The 12,236-nt window shown below is 48.0% G+C and overlaps 1 protein-coding gene across 2 annotated transcripts in view; it reads right to left on the minus strand.

Moving 5' to 3' along the window:
* Positions 1-12,236, minus strand: part of LOC135899788 (uncharacterized) — a 180,556-nt gene that overhangs the window by 70,073 nt on the left and 98,247 nt on the right. The window lies entirely within an intron of this gene.

The raw sequence follows: 12,236 nt of genomic DNA on the forward strand, positions 1-12,236 counted from the left end.
GTCCTAATAATTTTAGGTGAGCCGAAAAAGATTACAAATACCAATGTTCGTCAACGAAAGTTCGCTGAGGTGGGCTTTATGGAAATTTTACTTTGCTCAAGGAAGGAAGGAAGGAAAAAGTGGAGAAGGAAAGGTAGGGAGGTTAACCAGTTTAGCTTAACCGGTTTGCTACCCTACACATGGGAGAGGGATGGGGGAGATTAAAGATGGGGAAGGGGGAGAGGGGGAGAGAGCACATAGCACAGCACACACACATCGTCCGTTGGAGTCCATCAATCTGGCATGGTACGCGACATCACTCTCACAGCCGCGTGCTCAAGATACCATAACAAGGATTATAGCTGCCTGCAGCACTAAGATTCACTTTAAAAGTAAAACTGCATGTTCGTGTCGGGTAAGAAGATACAGAAAAGCTTACAAACTTGTTTTTTTTTGTTTTTCGTTTATATTCCGACTTGTCTAAATAGCAATTCAGATTTATATAATAAATCTAGCGCTAAGTAGCTCGACTACTAGCTTCCGCGTACCATATGTCTTATTAGCTCGCGCACACCGTATGTCTGTGCGGTCAAACCTAAGTCCCTGAAAAAAAAAAAAAACTTGCGGCCCTGGCAATTACTCCAGTATTTCCCGCTGTCGAGGAGCTGTACATCTATGGAGGAGCCGTTCCTCAATTTCACCATGTCGCCGACAACCCGAACTGCCACTACAGTTCAATTTGGCCGCTTGCAGAGGCACAAAGTGAGAAGAGTTGCTGTTTCCTATCAAGTAACGGATTAGTGCAAAGTGGTGTTCAAGTGAACACCAATCTTGAGCATGGCTTATGTTAACTTTCGCTCGGTTGTATGACTGCGGCTGCTTGGTCGTGTTAAGGGGCACTAAATTGAAGACTCGTGACTGTCTCTCGCAGGTGTAACCGAGTTCATCATCGCCGGCTTTCTCAACAATTTATTTCTCAAAAAAAAGTGAAAAAAAAACCATCCTCCACCAGAGTAGTGCATGTGTAGCCCCGATTGCAATTACAGCGCAGACGATGATGATGGAGATGACCTCAAAACCGTGGCGCATACCCCTTAACACGGAGGGAGCACGAATTGGGTAACAACTGTCGCTGTTATTGGGTTGACAGCTGCGAGAAACAAATTCAGTGGCTTTATTTAGGGCGAAGTTTTTTGCAGCGAAGCTACAAATGGTTAGGCCATTTCCATCGTCCGTGAACAACCCGCGAACTAACTCGTTAGCGACCCTCGGCGCAACCACGTGAGCGTGCTCGTGCCACTGCTCTCGCAGTCATCATCGTCGTCTCTCTCCACAGCTGGCTCCGTTGCCGCTCATTGCTTAAGGTAGTGTGAGTCATTCATTGGAAAGAGGAAACTATCGTCATCACAATCATCATTATCATCATCATCATCGTCATCATCATCATAAACTATAATCATCAGCAAGTGCTCAAGCATTGTTGTCTTCTTCCATAGCTGGCCCATTCGCGCCCCGTTACGATCGGCCTGCAGCGGTACTGATCTTCGAACCTTTCCCAGTCCGCTGCAGCTGTTTCGATCGACTTTCGGAGGGTAGCGACCTTCGAACCCATCCCAGCTCGCTGCGACAAGTCGCTTTGGAAAGCCAACAATGCGCCGCCTTCGGAGAGCCGACGGCGCCAACAAGAAAAGCCACGTTTGGCGGACCGAATATTGTTTGTTAGTTCAATGTCGCCTTCACGGTTGACTTGGAGCAAGAGATCTCCTGGAAAAGGGTGTTTTGCGGTGCGTTTTCACGGGCCCTAGAATTCGACACAGTCGATTGACAGTCGCGGTGGCTAACTGCAGAGTCAGCTCTGGAATCAAGAGGCGCCGGTTTGAGTCAAGCGGGACAACCCCTGTCTAAGAGGACCTTCTCCGCTCGGTGTGTTCAGTGAAACAAAATTGCGGACGTGAGTGTGCGAACCCTCCCCCTCAAAGGTGGGCCGACTACGCCTTCGACGACTTCGGACGGTCCGACTGGACGAAGGTTGGACAGCAGTTTTCCCTCACCTAGGGATCTAGGGAGGACAGAAGGTTTTTAAGCAGCTGTTTTTCGGCTGATCGCGGTGTGCTTGGTGTTTGCTGATTCGTGCTCCGTCTTTCGTGCCCCATTTGGCAGTCATGCTAGACTGTTGAAATGTATCTCCTGTCTTAATGTAAATATTTTAAATAAATCTCGTACTCCTAGTTCTCGATGAGAGCAAATTCCTCCCTACAACCACGTACCAAGCGTGGGTGAGCTGGATGACGGCATGGGCCAGCTACCACTTATTTCATGCCAGATCACAAATCCTACCGCTGGTTGCCAGCGGTGAGATTGTCCTCCGACTCTAACATTCCCTTGGAGACATCAATTCCCTTTACCTGTATTTGCAAATATATAATTTCACTCAGGAGAAGTGGCTTCACGATCTTCATCTGTCACTAAACGTAAACAAAAGTGCAGCTCTAGTCTTTCCGCTTTCCGGGCCGGTACAGTTATTATTATATGATTAGATAACCATTCTGCAGGTAAAGTCGCTTAGGTACTTGGGTATTGTATCGGTCATGTCGACGGACATAGTGACGGACCTAAGTTGCTGTTGAGGGAACGAATGCCAGCGATCGTTTATTGATTCGTATATAAAGCCAAGTTGGGCGAGAATACTAGTGTGAATGGAAAAGTACCATTGGCAAAGGAAGGTTATCACGAAAAGTAACGTCGCCACGCTTGTGCTCGGAAGCAAAGATAAATGCGCGCACAAGCAGATATGATACAGGTATCACAAATGACGGAAAACTTAAATGGGGTTCTCACATAGAAAATATTGAAACGAAAGGGTTGCGGCTACTGATTCTCCGTAGTAAACCTACGAGCCGTAGGTTTACTACGGAATATCACTAACCGGCATTCCGGCATGCGAAGTGACACACTGATTATAACCAGTTATGATAAATAATTATGGGCTTTTACGTGCCAGAACCACAATCTGATTAAGAGGCACGCCGTAGTGGGGGACTCCGGAAATCTGGACCACCTGTTGTTCTTTAACGTGCACCTAAACCTAAGTACACGGGGGTTTTCGCATTTCTCCACCATCGGAATGCCGCCGCCGTGGCCTGAATTCGATCCCACGACCTCGTGCTTAGCAGCCACTAAACAATTGCGGCGGATAGGACCTCCAGCGTTCAAAGTCATCAGGCGTTAGAGCAAAACATGATTGTAGGCTCGGTTCTTGGTTATTCCTATGGCAGCGGACGATCGCTGATGGGCATTAGTGCACAAATACCAGCCTTGCGTTATTGGGCAAGTTCCCGCACTGCTAGGCGTGGGTCATCCGTCGGTATTTACTCCAAAAGCGTTCCGTGGGGGCCACGGGTGACGAGCGGTCAAGGGGGGGAGGGGGGAGGCGGTGGTGGAGGCAGGGGGGGGGGAGGGCGTTGGGGCGGCGGCGCGGATAGTATTGCTCCCACGCATCGCCAACTCGCGTGCCATTTGATTTCCCTCGATGCCCGCGTGTCCTGCTACCCATCGTATTTGTATCCGGATACGTCGATCATGCGCTTCGGTACGCTTGTTCGTGGCTCATTGTCTGTTGATTCGACGAACCGAGCTGTTTATACATTGTCGGTGTTTACGTGCACGAAGCGCTGCTTGTGAATCGAAATATATGCAAATATAATTTCCAGGATTAAGATGTGCCTTCTTCGCATATTCTATGGCTCGGTAGATGGCCCACAGCTCCGCTTCAATGACGCAGTCCGTTTGACTAGGGTATAGTATGCACAAAAGTTGTCACCTTTGCGGTACATAAATGTTGCTCGAGAGACCAGTTTGAATTGGGTGAAACTAAACACAAATATACGCGTCGCTGTTAGATGCGTGGCATTTATTTAACCGCTTCATTAAAGCTTCACTTGACATAGACTCCAACACGTGAGTCGGATCGGCATCTTACTTTTCTTTCGCAGGAAAAAAGATTATGATGAAATTCATTCAGCGATTGCTAAATCAGGACACATTTGCATTCCACTCATCGTTGAACGGGAATGGCTCAAGACAAAGCTGCTGCTTCGCCGCCGTGGTTCGCAGCTAACCCCTTTGTTCATCTGTGAATGCGTCGCGTGAAAACCCCGCAGCCGTCAACTCGAGCACAGCGGCAAGACAGACGTCCGCGGCCCTGCGGCGTTTCCTATCGCTACCTCAGTTCAAATATAGCCTGCGAAGGAAATGCGAGCTTCGCCACCAAAAACAACGCGCAAAAGGCCGAGTGAACTTCCAGGCGTCGCGTTCCCGCTTTCAATGCACCCCGAACGGCGAAACGCCCGGAAATTCCATTCAACATGCACAGTCACAACTGCAAGCTTCTACGGTAAACTTTTAAGCCTCACCGTCGACACTCGTTCCCAGGCCTAGGAATGACGCATCACCATTAGAAACGCTACCAAGGCACTCCTGGAAAGCCGTCCCTGGCGGCCTTGATGATGAGCACGTTGTTGGAGATGGCGGCGTAAAGTATCGGTTTAAGACTTCTGCAAATACATACCTTCGTTTGTTTATCCCAACCAGCGACAATGTTTACGTTGCCTCTGGCATAACCAGTAAATGAGAGACTTTGATGGCCAGACGCAGTTTTTTTATTTTGTCCTGAAAACTTAGGTAGCATTCTCAGCATTCTCGGTATTAGATGCGGTAATATCTGTCTCAGTCAGCGTCGAGTGGCTATGCCGCGTAACAGCAACCCCTGTTGCTCCGTTTAGGCATCGCGTTGATGGGCATTGCGCCACACAATAGCGAGTATATATCCAAAAGTGATCAACCAGAATGCAGGGGACCATGAAGTCCTATGTGACGACACGAGACGAGGAGATCATGCGCACTGCAAGCCTCGTGGATCTGACGTCCAACGCGTCGTACCGTCTAACATTCTTTTATTTTTTTTTTACTTCTCCGTCATTTTCACTGTAACAGCCCAGAGACAGGCCGGCAGGAAGAAAAAAAAAAAGACGAAACCAACGGCAAACGGCGCTGTGCGTCGTTTGTTTCAGCGTGCCTGTGTTTATTAGTATTACACATTTTTTTGCCAGGCCACAATAAGCGCGAACAGCGCTGCGTCGTATTGCAGTCAATAAGATTCAGCGGAAGCAACACTACGATCTAGAAAGGCCATGCGCGTACACGACTGGTGAGAATAAGCGAAACCTTTTGTTCATACGGTCTCGTCTTCTGCGAGAAAGCTTATAGACGTGGCTCAGCGCTATTGCGGGTAAACACTCACGTCTTGCGTGTTTTGCCAATAAAAAAAAAGCAGAAAGCATTGAAGTGATTCTCTCTGCTGAGAAAGACGAGCCGAGACTCGCAGTGGCGCCGCAATAACAACCGGCAGCGACTCCGTTCGCTATAATAAATGCTTCGCTCTTTCCAGTGCGACTGAGTTCGTGTATTCACGAGGGTTTTCACAGCTACATCCATTATAGGCTCATTCCCCTAGCCGATTTTGATTTCTGCCGGGGCCACCGGTTTCCGTCGTTGCAATCACCGTGAGTTTTGTGAGCATGTCATAAATACAGAGAGAAAAATCAAAACTCACAGGATGGTTACGGGTGTGTGACGCGAACATGTAGTGCAACGTGGTCTAGGCGTCTTCACTAAGAATCTCGAGCTCGCCGTATCGCTTGGGGCTCTGTAGGTCCCGCTTCTTCCGTGGCATTTCAGCGTGAAGGACGTTTTATATAGCGTTCTAGTTTAACCTACTACGCTCATCTCCGATGCTCGAACGCTCACCAGCGTTCTAAGCATATATACAATGATATCGCCGAAGGTGCCGTGACGACGATGGTATGGCGACGATGTTTCGGAGCATAAAACCATCGAATACGACTACGATTCGCTGTGTGTGTCAGATGTGCCTTCTGTTGTCCCTTTCAAGCTTGCGCTATAACAAAATAAGAATACGGCGACTCGAGCATACAAAGACAGCCACGAGTGACTGAAGCGGCGGGAAATCAAGGCCGAATTATAGTTTATTTTGTTTGTACAGAAGGAAGACAAATAATTTTACATTGCACCGAAATTGTAGTAAATGCATGCTGGCGCAGCTAAATCCCAAGTGATCAATAAAAAGAAAAGAAAGAAGAAATGGTGCACGATAGTAGGTATCACCGATGTAACTGCGGTAAAACCGTAAGGTAAATCCAGTAGATATAGCCAGTAGATATATATATATATATGTCCAGTATATAGAATCCAGTCCAGTATATATATATATATATATATATATATATATATATATATATATATATACACTGGACGGCGAACATGAGAAGGAAATTTACAGAAGAATAAAAAACGGGTTGGAGTGGAAAACGGCAGACATTGTCAGATTCTGGCTGGAAGCTTACCACTATCATTGAAAAGAAAGGTGCACAATGCATGCATTCTACTGGTGCTAACATATGGGGCATAAACTTGGAGGTTAGTCAAGAAGCTCGAGAACAAATTAAGGAGCGCGCAAAGAGCGATGGAAAGAAAAACGTTATGCGTAACGTTAAGAGATAGGAAGAGAGTGGTGCGGATCAGAGTTCAAACGGGGATAGGCGTACGCTAGTTGATATTATGAGACAAGAATCGAGCTGGGCAGACCACGTAATGGGTACGGAACATAACCGGTGGAGCATTAGAGTTACAGAATGGGTGCCGAGGGAAGGGAAGCGCAGTCGAGGACGGGAGAAAATTACGTGGGGTGATTAAATTAGGAAATTCGCAGGCGCAAGTTGGAATCAGATAGCGCAAGGCAGGGGTAATTGGAAATTGCTTGGAGAGGCCTTCGTCCTGCAGCAGCCATCACAAATAATCTGCTGCTGCTGCTGTTGCTAATGACATATATAACGCTCTTTTCTAAGCTCTCGTGTTCCTCTACCACCGTGACCGGCTTTCCACACTTCACACACATAACTTTCTTTTACTTGGTGGCAGCTTGGGGCTACCCTCCGTATCGGACAGCCCGTCTCCTAATTCTCCGGCAGCACAAAGAAAAAACGCACTTCAAGCTTTGTTACGACAAGTTGGAAAAAAGGAGGGGCTTGAATTCGCGATAAACATATATTACTCGTCTGTGGAAGGGCATCGCGAAGAAGGAAAGTTCCTTAAGCTGGAATACAAAGATGTCTTCACGTCGTTTATGTTGGAAAGACCCGGATCTCCATGCGCAAAGTCCACAGGGGGCGAAAAAAGTAAAGCGCGATTGTAGTCGCATAGAAAACGTGATAAATGACGCGTGCCTCGACACTGATACAGAGGCAAGCGGTTGAGCGCTTCCGAACGATTCATTAGCCACCGGCGTCGTATAGAGTGTCGCGACAGCACGTATATTTCTAGCTCTCTTCGCGGAGATGACGGTGCCAGATAGTCCTTATCTCCCATTTCCCGTGCTGAGTGGGCGCTCCCGCCCCCTACGTCTCCATTTGCTGCGGCGTCATCTTGCAGCTCGCATCAGCCGCCATCCCACAGGGACCGCGAGTATACGCAAAAGGAAGCACAGAGACAAGAAAGCAAGCAAGAAACCAGAGTGTGTGCGTGTGTCTGGGAGCAGGGAGAAGGATGGGGGTGCCGGCGGTAAGACGGAAGAGCAACCGCTGAAGCGGTGTGCCTATGCTACATTCTTCGTCGGGTTTAAGGCTCTGCGCTGATCGGGGGTGATAGAAAATCAACAAACATCCGACGGAGGGAAGCCCGCGCGGAATCATAAACGAAGACATCGAGGCTAAGATATCGAATGGTGAGAAGGAAATTGGCGCGGGAATCGCGGTGGGGAAAAGGGGTGGCGAGGATGAAAGGGGGAGAGGGTCGACGAAGCAGCTGAAGTATACGCGCGGAGAAGCAATTCCTCTCGCTTCAGCGAATGGAGATTGCGGTCTCTTCAAGGCGTCCCGGGAGGGACGGCGGCCGCAGCGGTCAGCCAAGGCACGTCGTGCGACACTCGGGAATCCGCGCTGTCCTGTGTATGTACACATCGGCGCCGTCGTCGGGCGCCGGCCATCGTAAGCAACGGTCTGGCCATTCCGCCGTATTTGCTTTCCCTTGTTTGATCTTTCCTCCGCTGACGCGCGAATTGCCACCACCAGCAACTGGTTACAGCACAAAGAATGCCTCCTGTTGATGTTGTTCTTTTCGTATGCGTGTACGTGTACACGCTTGTGCGTGGTTTTACGGGCGTTTATTACAAAAACCACGTTTATGTGTTTGCGTGTGGTTGTGTTCAGATCGAATCAGGTACACTGATATGTGTCCTGTTCCCATAAGTACCTTATGATTCTCCTGTGAATCGCTATCGTCCACTTTTCATCTGTAAGGCAACCGACTGCCTCAAGCGCTCGTGAAACATTCTGTGAGTGAGCGGGAGCCGTTTCTGGCGCACGTCTGCCAACCCGGCTTTAGCCTATTTTAATGCGATAGCAGTTATATGGACACTGCAGGCCGATTTCCGCCGTCGTCGTGAGCGTGGCCGTGAGGTTCCGTATAGAGTCCAAGTGCGATAAGATGACGCCCGCGCGTCGTATGCTGTATGTGCGGGAGAAAGTATGCGAGGGTGGGCATAGAAGGAGGCCTCGCGCTTCTTGGAGATAATCTGCGGTGGGTTCGAAGGCTAGCTGACCCGAGAGAGCTGATGGCTTCGTGTGCGCTGTGTTCACGCCCGCCTTGTTCGCGTTGAAGCGAGAGGCAGCACGAAGTGGAATTCGCACCCCGCTGCTGCCGTTCTTCATCACACCAGCGTTCTGACAGCGAGTGCCCGTGGTAATTGGATGAGATACGTTCGTGTTTGCCTGTGCGTGCGTGACACCACGCTTGTTAGTTTAGTTAGTAAGTGAACGTTTATAGCAGTTCATACAGCTGATAAAACTACTGACCATAGTATGTATATAGCTGTCTAATGCTTCACCTTTCGGGTGAAGCCAATATTTTTTGTATAGATGTGTGTGTAGAAGAGGTTACCATCATGGATGATGTCCACTATTTCTTTTCTCTTAAGCAAGAGAGAGAGAGAGAGAGATAGCTTTTAATGACAGTATGGGGGACACGACCGCCTGAGTGAAGTGCCTCTGGCCTTCTGCTCTACACTGGGGAAGAGTTTTGGGGGGATAATAAATATAGGATGCGAAGAGGAAGGATGGTGGTGGCATGGTGAACATGGTGATGAGGGGAGCAGCACATCATACTGTTTCCGTGCAAGGCGTAGGTGAACATTTCGCAAAATAGCACAGTCATCATCGAGGGCAGTGGCAGAAGTCACTGCAGTGTAGCTAGGAGACTGTCCATAGCTTTTATAATTTTTGCCGCTGTTAGCGCCACTGGCGTACTTAAACTAGGGAGTAGCAACTGCAGCGCATCGATTATTTGTCACAGCATGGCTTTGATGACAGGGCCATGTGCGTGGCGGCAAGCGTGCCCCTACATTCGATTCCGAACTTGCGCGGCTCGCTTGAAGCAAGGGTTTGGGGAGATCTGTCGATGCCGATTCAACTAACTTCTGTTGGGCACACGGAATTGAAGCCAGGGAGCTCTCGTTTGGACCTACAGCTTGTCCACGTCGACGACACGATCGTATTCTCCGTTGTTGCACTGACGCTTCCACCTCTTTGTGGGACATACTTGTCTTGCTCATTTGGTTCAGTATTTTTATCTCATTTTTCTGTTAGGACAATCCTTATAATTGGCCCTGGGGGGGGGGGGAGAGTGGCGGAGGGGTCCATCGCGATTCAAGCCCTTAATTTCTTCTACTGTGCATGAAGGTGCGTCATGGGAGGCATGCACGGGAGGCACAGCGGAGGCATGTCGTCTGCACCAATAAATAATTGGACGGCATACTGAGACGCAACGTGCCGTGCCAGTTCAGACCTTGAGTCATGAGTTAATAACTAAGCAGTTGCACTTGATACATTTATTTCTCCATGTCCGATGTACCTCGGTTTCTTTCTTTCTTTGGTTATTGGCTTTTTATTAAATTGTACTTTGAGTTTTTACCCCTATTCATCTTCTTTTAATTGGCTTAAACCTATGGTGGTACGGGTTTCCCTCGCTTTTATTTAGGTTGTTTTTCGCATTGAGGGGCTCACAACCATGGCGTATGGCCTGTGCAGACAGCGCTAAACATGGCCTAGGTTTAGGCACTTGCGACATTGCAGTGGTCGGGACACATATGGGCGCAGCAGGTGTCTCACGTAGCTCACGTTGACATGATCAGAGCTCGAATTGCTGATTGACACACTGCCCGATCTCTTAGGCAAACGCACATTGTAGAAATAGGCCGGCTTTAACAAACGAACGAGTAAACTTTGCGTGGCAAAAATGTGCACAAATGCACAGAAATCTGCGAGTGGCCGAACGAAAGTGACTGTCATATGGAAATAAGCATATAAGAACGACGTGCGGAAAGCCAATGGGGCAATGGGCGAGAGTAACCAGCTGATAATTAAGCCACCTATATGCTGCAATCTCCCAGGAGGTGCTACGCCATCGCTGCGCACGTAGACGCCAGAGCGCGAATCACTGCGTTGGGCCTGTTTCTAAAGATGCGGTTGAGTGTCCCAGTATCCCGCGGCTTATGTTGAGAAACATCGAGACTAAGTTTGTGCAGCTGTGACCATCAGCACGAGCTTCAAGCGAGAAACCAGGTTTTATTACCTATGCATAATTAGTTTCCTCGTGCTAAGCTTACTTTCGTATTCATTTATAACAACAAGGAACGTTACTATAGCACGCCTTCTTTATGTAACACTACAGCATACATTATAAAGCAATGGGTTCTGTGAACCACCAGAAAGCCGAAAGGTAAACGTAGTATAACAAAGCAAATACGAGCAATGCCACAGAATTTTGTTCTGGTCTTTGAAGAATCTCTGCGCGTTTAGTGCGTAGAGACGATGCTACAGGGTTCATTCTTCTTTTCGTTCCCGAAACGGCCGCTCGCGTTCGCTTTTTTCAGCTGGAGGTGTCGACAAACAGGAAACATTAGGCTCAAGAATTTGTCCAAAAAAACTTAACTTTATAGCCTTCACCCACTCGTGGCCTTTCCGTCCCAGGAGCGAATGATCTATCAAGCCACCTTCGGTCGGCTGTTTCAATACAGTGTGATTACTTGCAGGCCACGAAAGAACGATAGCCTAATGCATACGTCGAATGGGGCTCTCAAGAAGACGGCGTCGCTAATGGACTTCAAGAAAAGGATGAAGAGACGCACACCGAAGCGGAGGGGGAGGGGGGGGGAGGAGTTTGAAACCGTAGTTGTGACGGCCATCGAGCACAAAACGCGTGCGTGATGTGGAATATGCCGCATTTATTCGCATTTAAGCCAGCTTACTTTATAAGCTCATAGTCAGAGGACGGGAAGTACAGAAACATGGTGTCTTTTTTAATGTTGGTTGACTAAGAAACCCCGAAAAATGCGGAAATTTGACGTGAAGAAGAAGAAAGAAACCACAATTCTAATGCCTGAGTTGAAGTGCCGGAAGTGGTGGGTCTCTTTATTTGGACAAAAAGAACACAAATTCGAGCTGACGAATTAATAAAATCCATCTAAATTAATAACTGATCAATTTAACGCGCATATCGATCGCAATTTGCGAACTGTAGCCCACGAGTTCGCAAGGAATATAAGAAGAAAACTTGAGGACGACAAAATCTTCGGAAACTGTGCTTTGGGTGACTAAGTGCAAATTGTGTTCCGCCTAAATTTCTCCCGCACTGCTTGAAAAAACGTTGTCTTCGACAAGTGGTACACAGGGGTGCATTCCACGCAAGTTTGTCTCAAAACTTGTTCTACATATTCAAACTAAATTCGCCCCAAGCGAACGTGCCACGAAGATTCACTGGCTCCCCTCCCCCCATTTGATCAATCACAATACTTGTGCCCTAAAGGTATCAAATATAGTTAAAATAAAGATATGCTTTTTTTTGTTGTTAAAGGCTCACTGAAAACTTTCACGCGAATTAAGTTCGCTTTCTCGAAGCATCTGCCACGTGCAGCAAACTTCTGCCATCTTGCACAGAAGATTCTTTAAATATTCTGTTAACGTTTCCTAAAAAGAAAAAAAAAACATCTGCACCCGAATTCACGACGTGTCTCCAGCCGAATTCCCAAAACCGTTCGTTCGTAAGAGCTGTTCGTTAGGGACCCGCTGCCTTCGCTAATAATATGTGCGATCGTAATTCGTTAGGATCAGCCCTTACGAAGAGTTTCA

Source organism: Dermacentor albipictus, chromosome 2 (assembly GCF_038994185.2).
Source record: "Dermacentor albipictus isolate Rhodes 1998 colony chromosome 2, USDA_Dalb.pri_finalv2, whole genome shotgun sequence".
In the NCBI taxonomy this organism is placed as follows: domain Eukaryota; kingdom Metazoa; phylum Arthropoda; class Arachnida; order Ixodida; family Ixodidae; genus Dermacentor; species Dermacentor albipictus.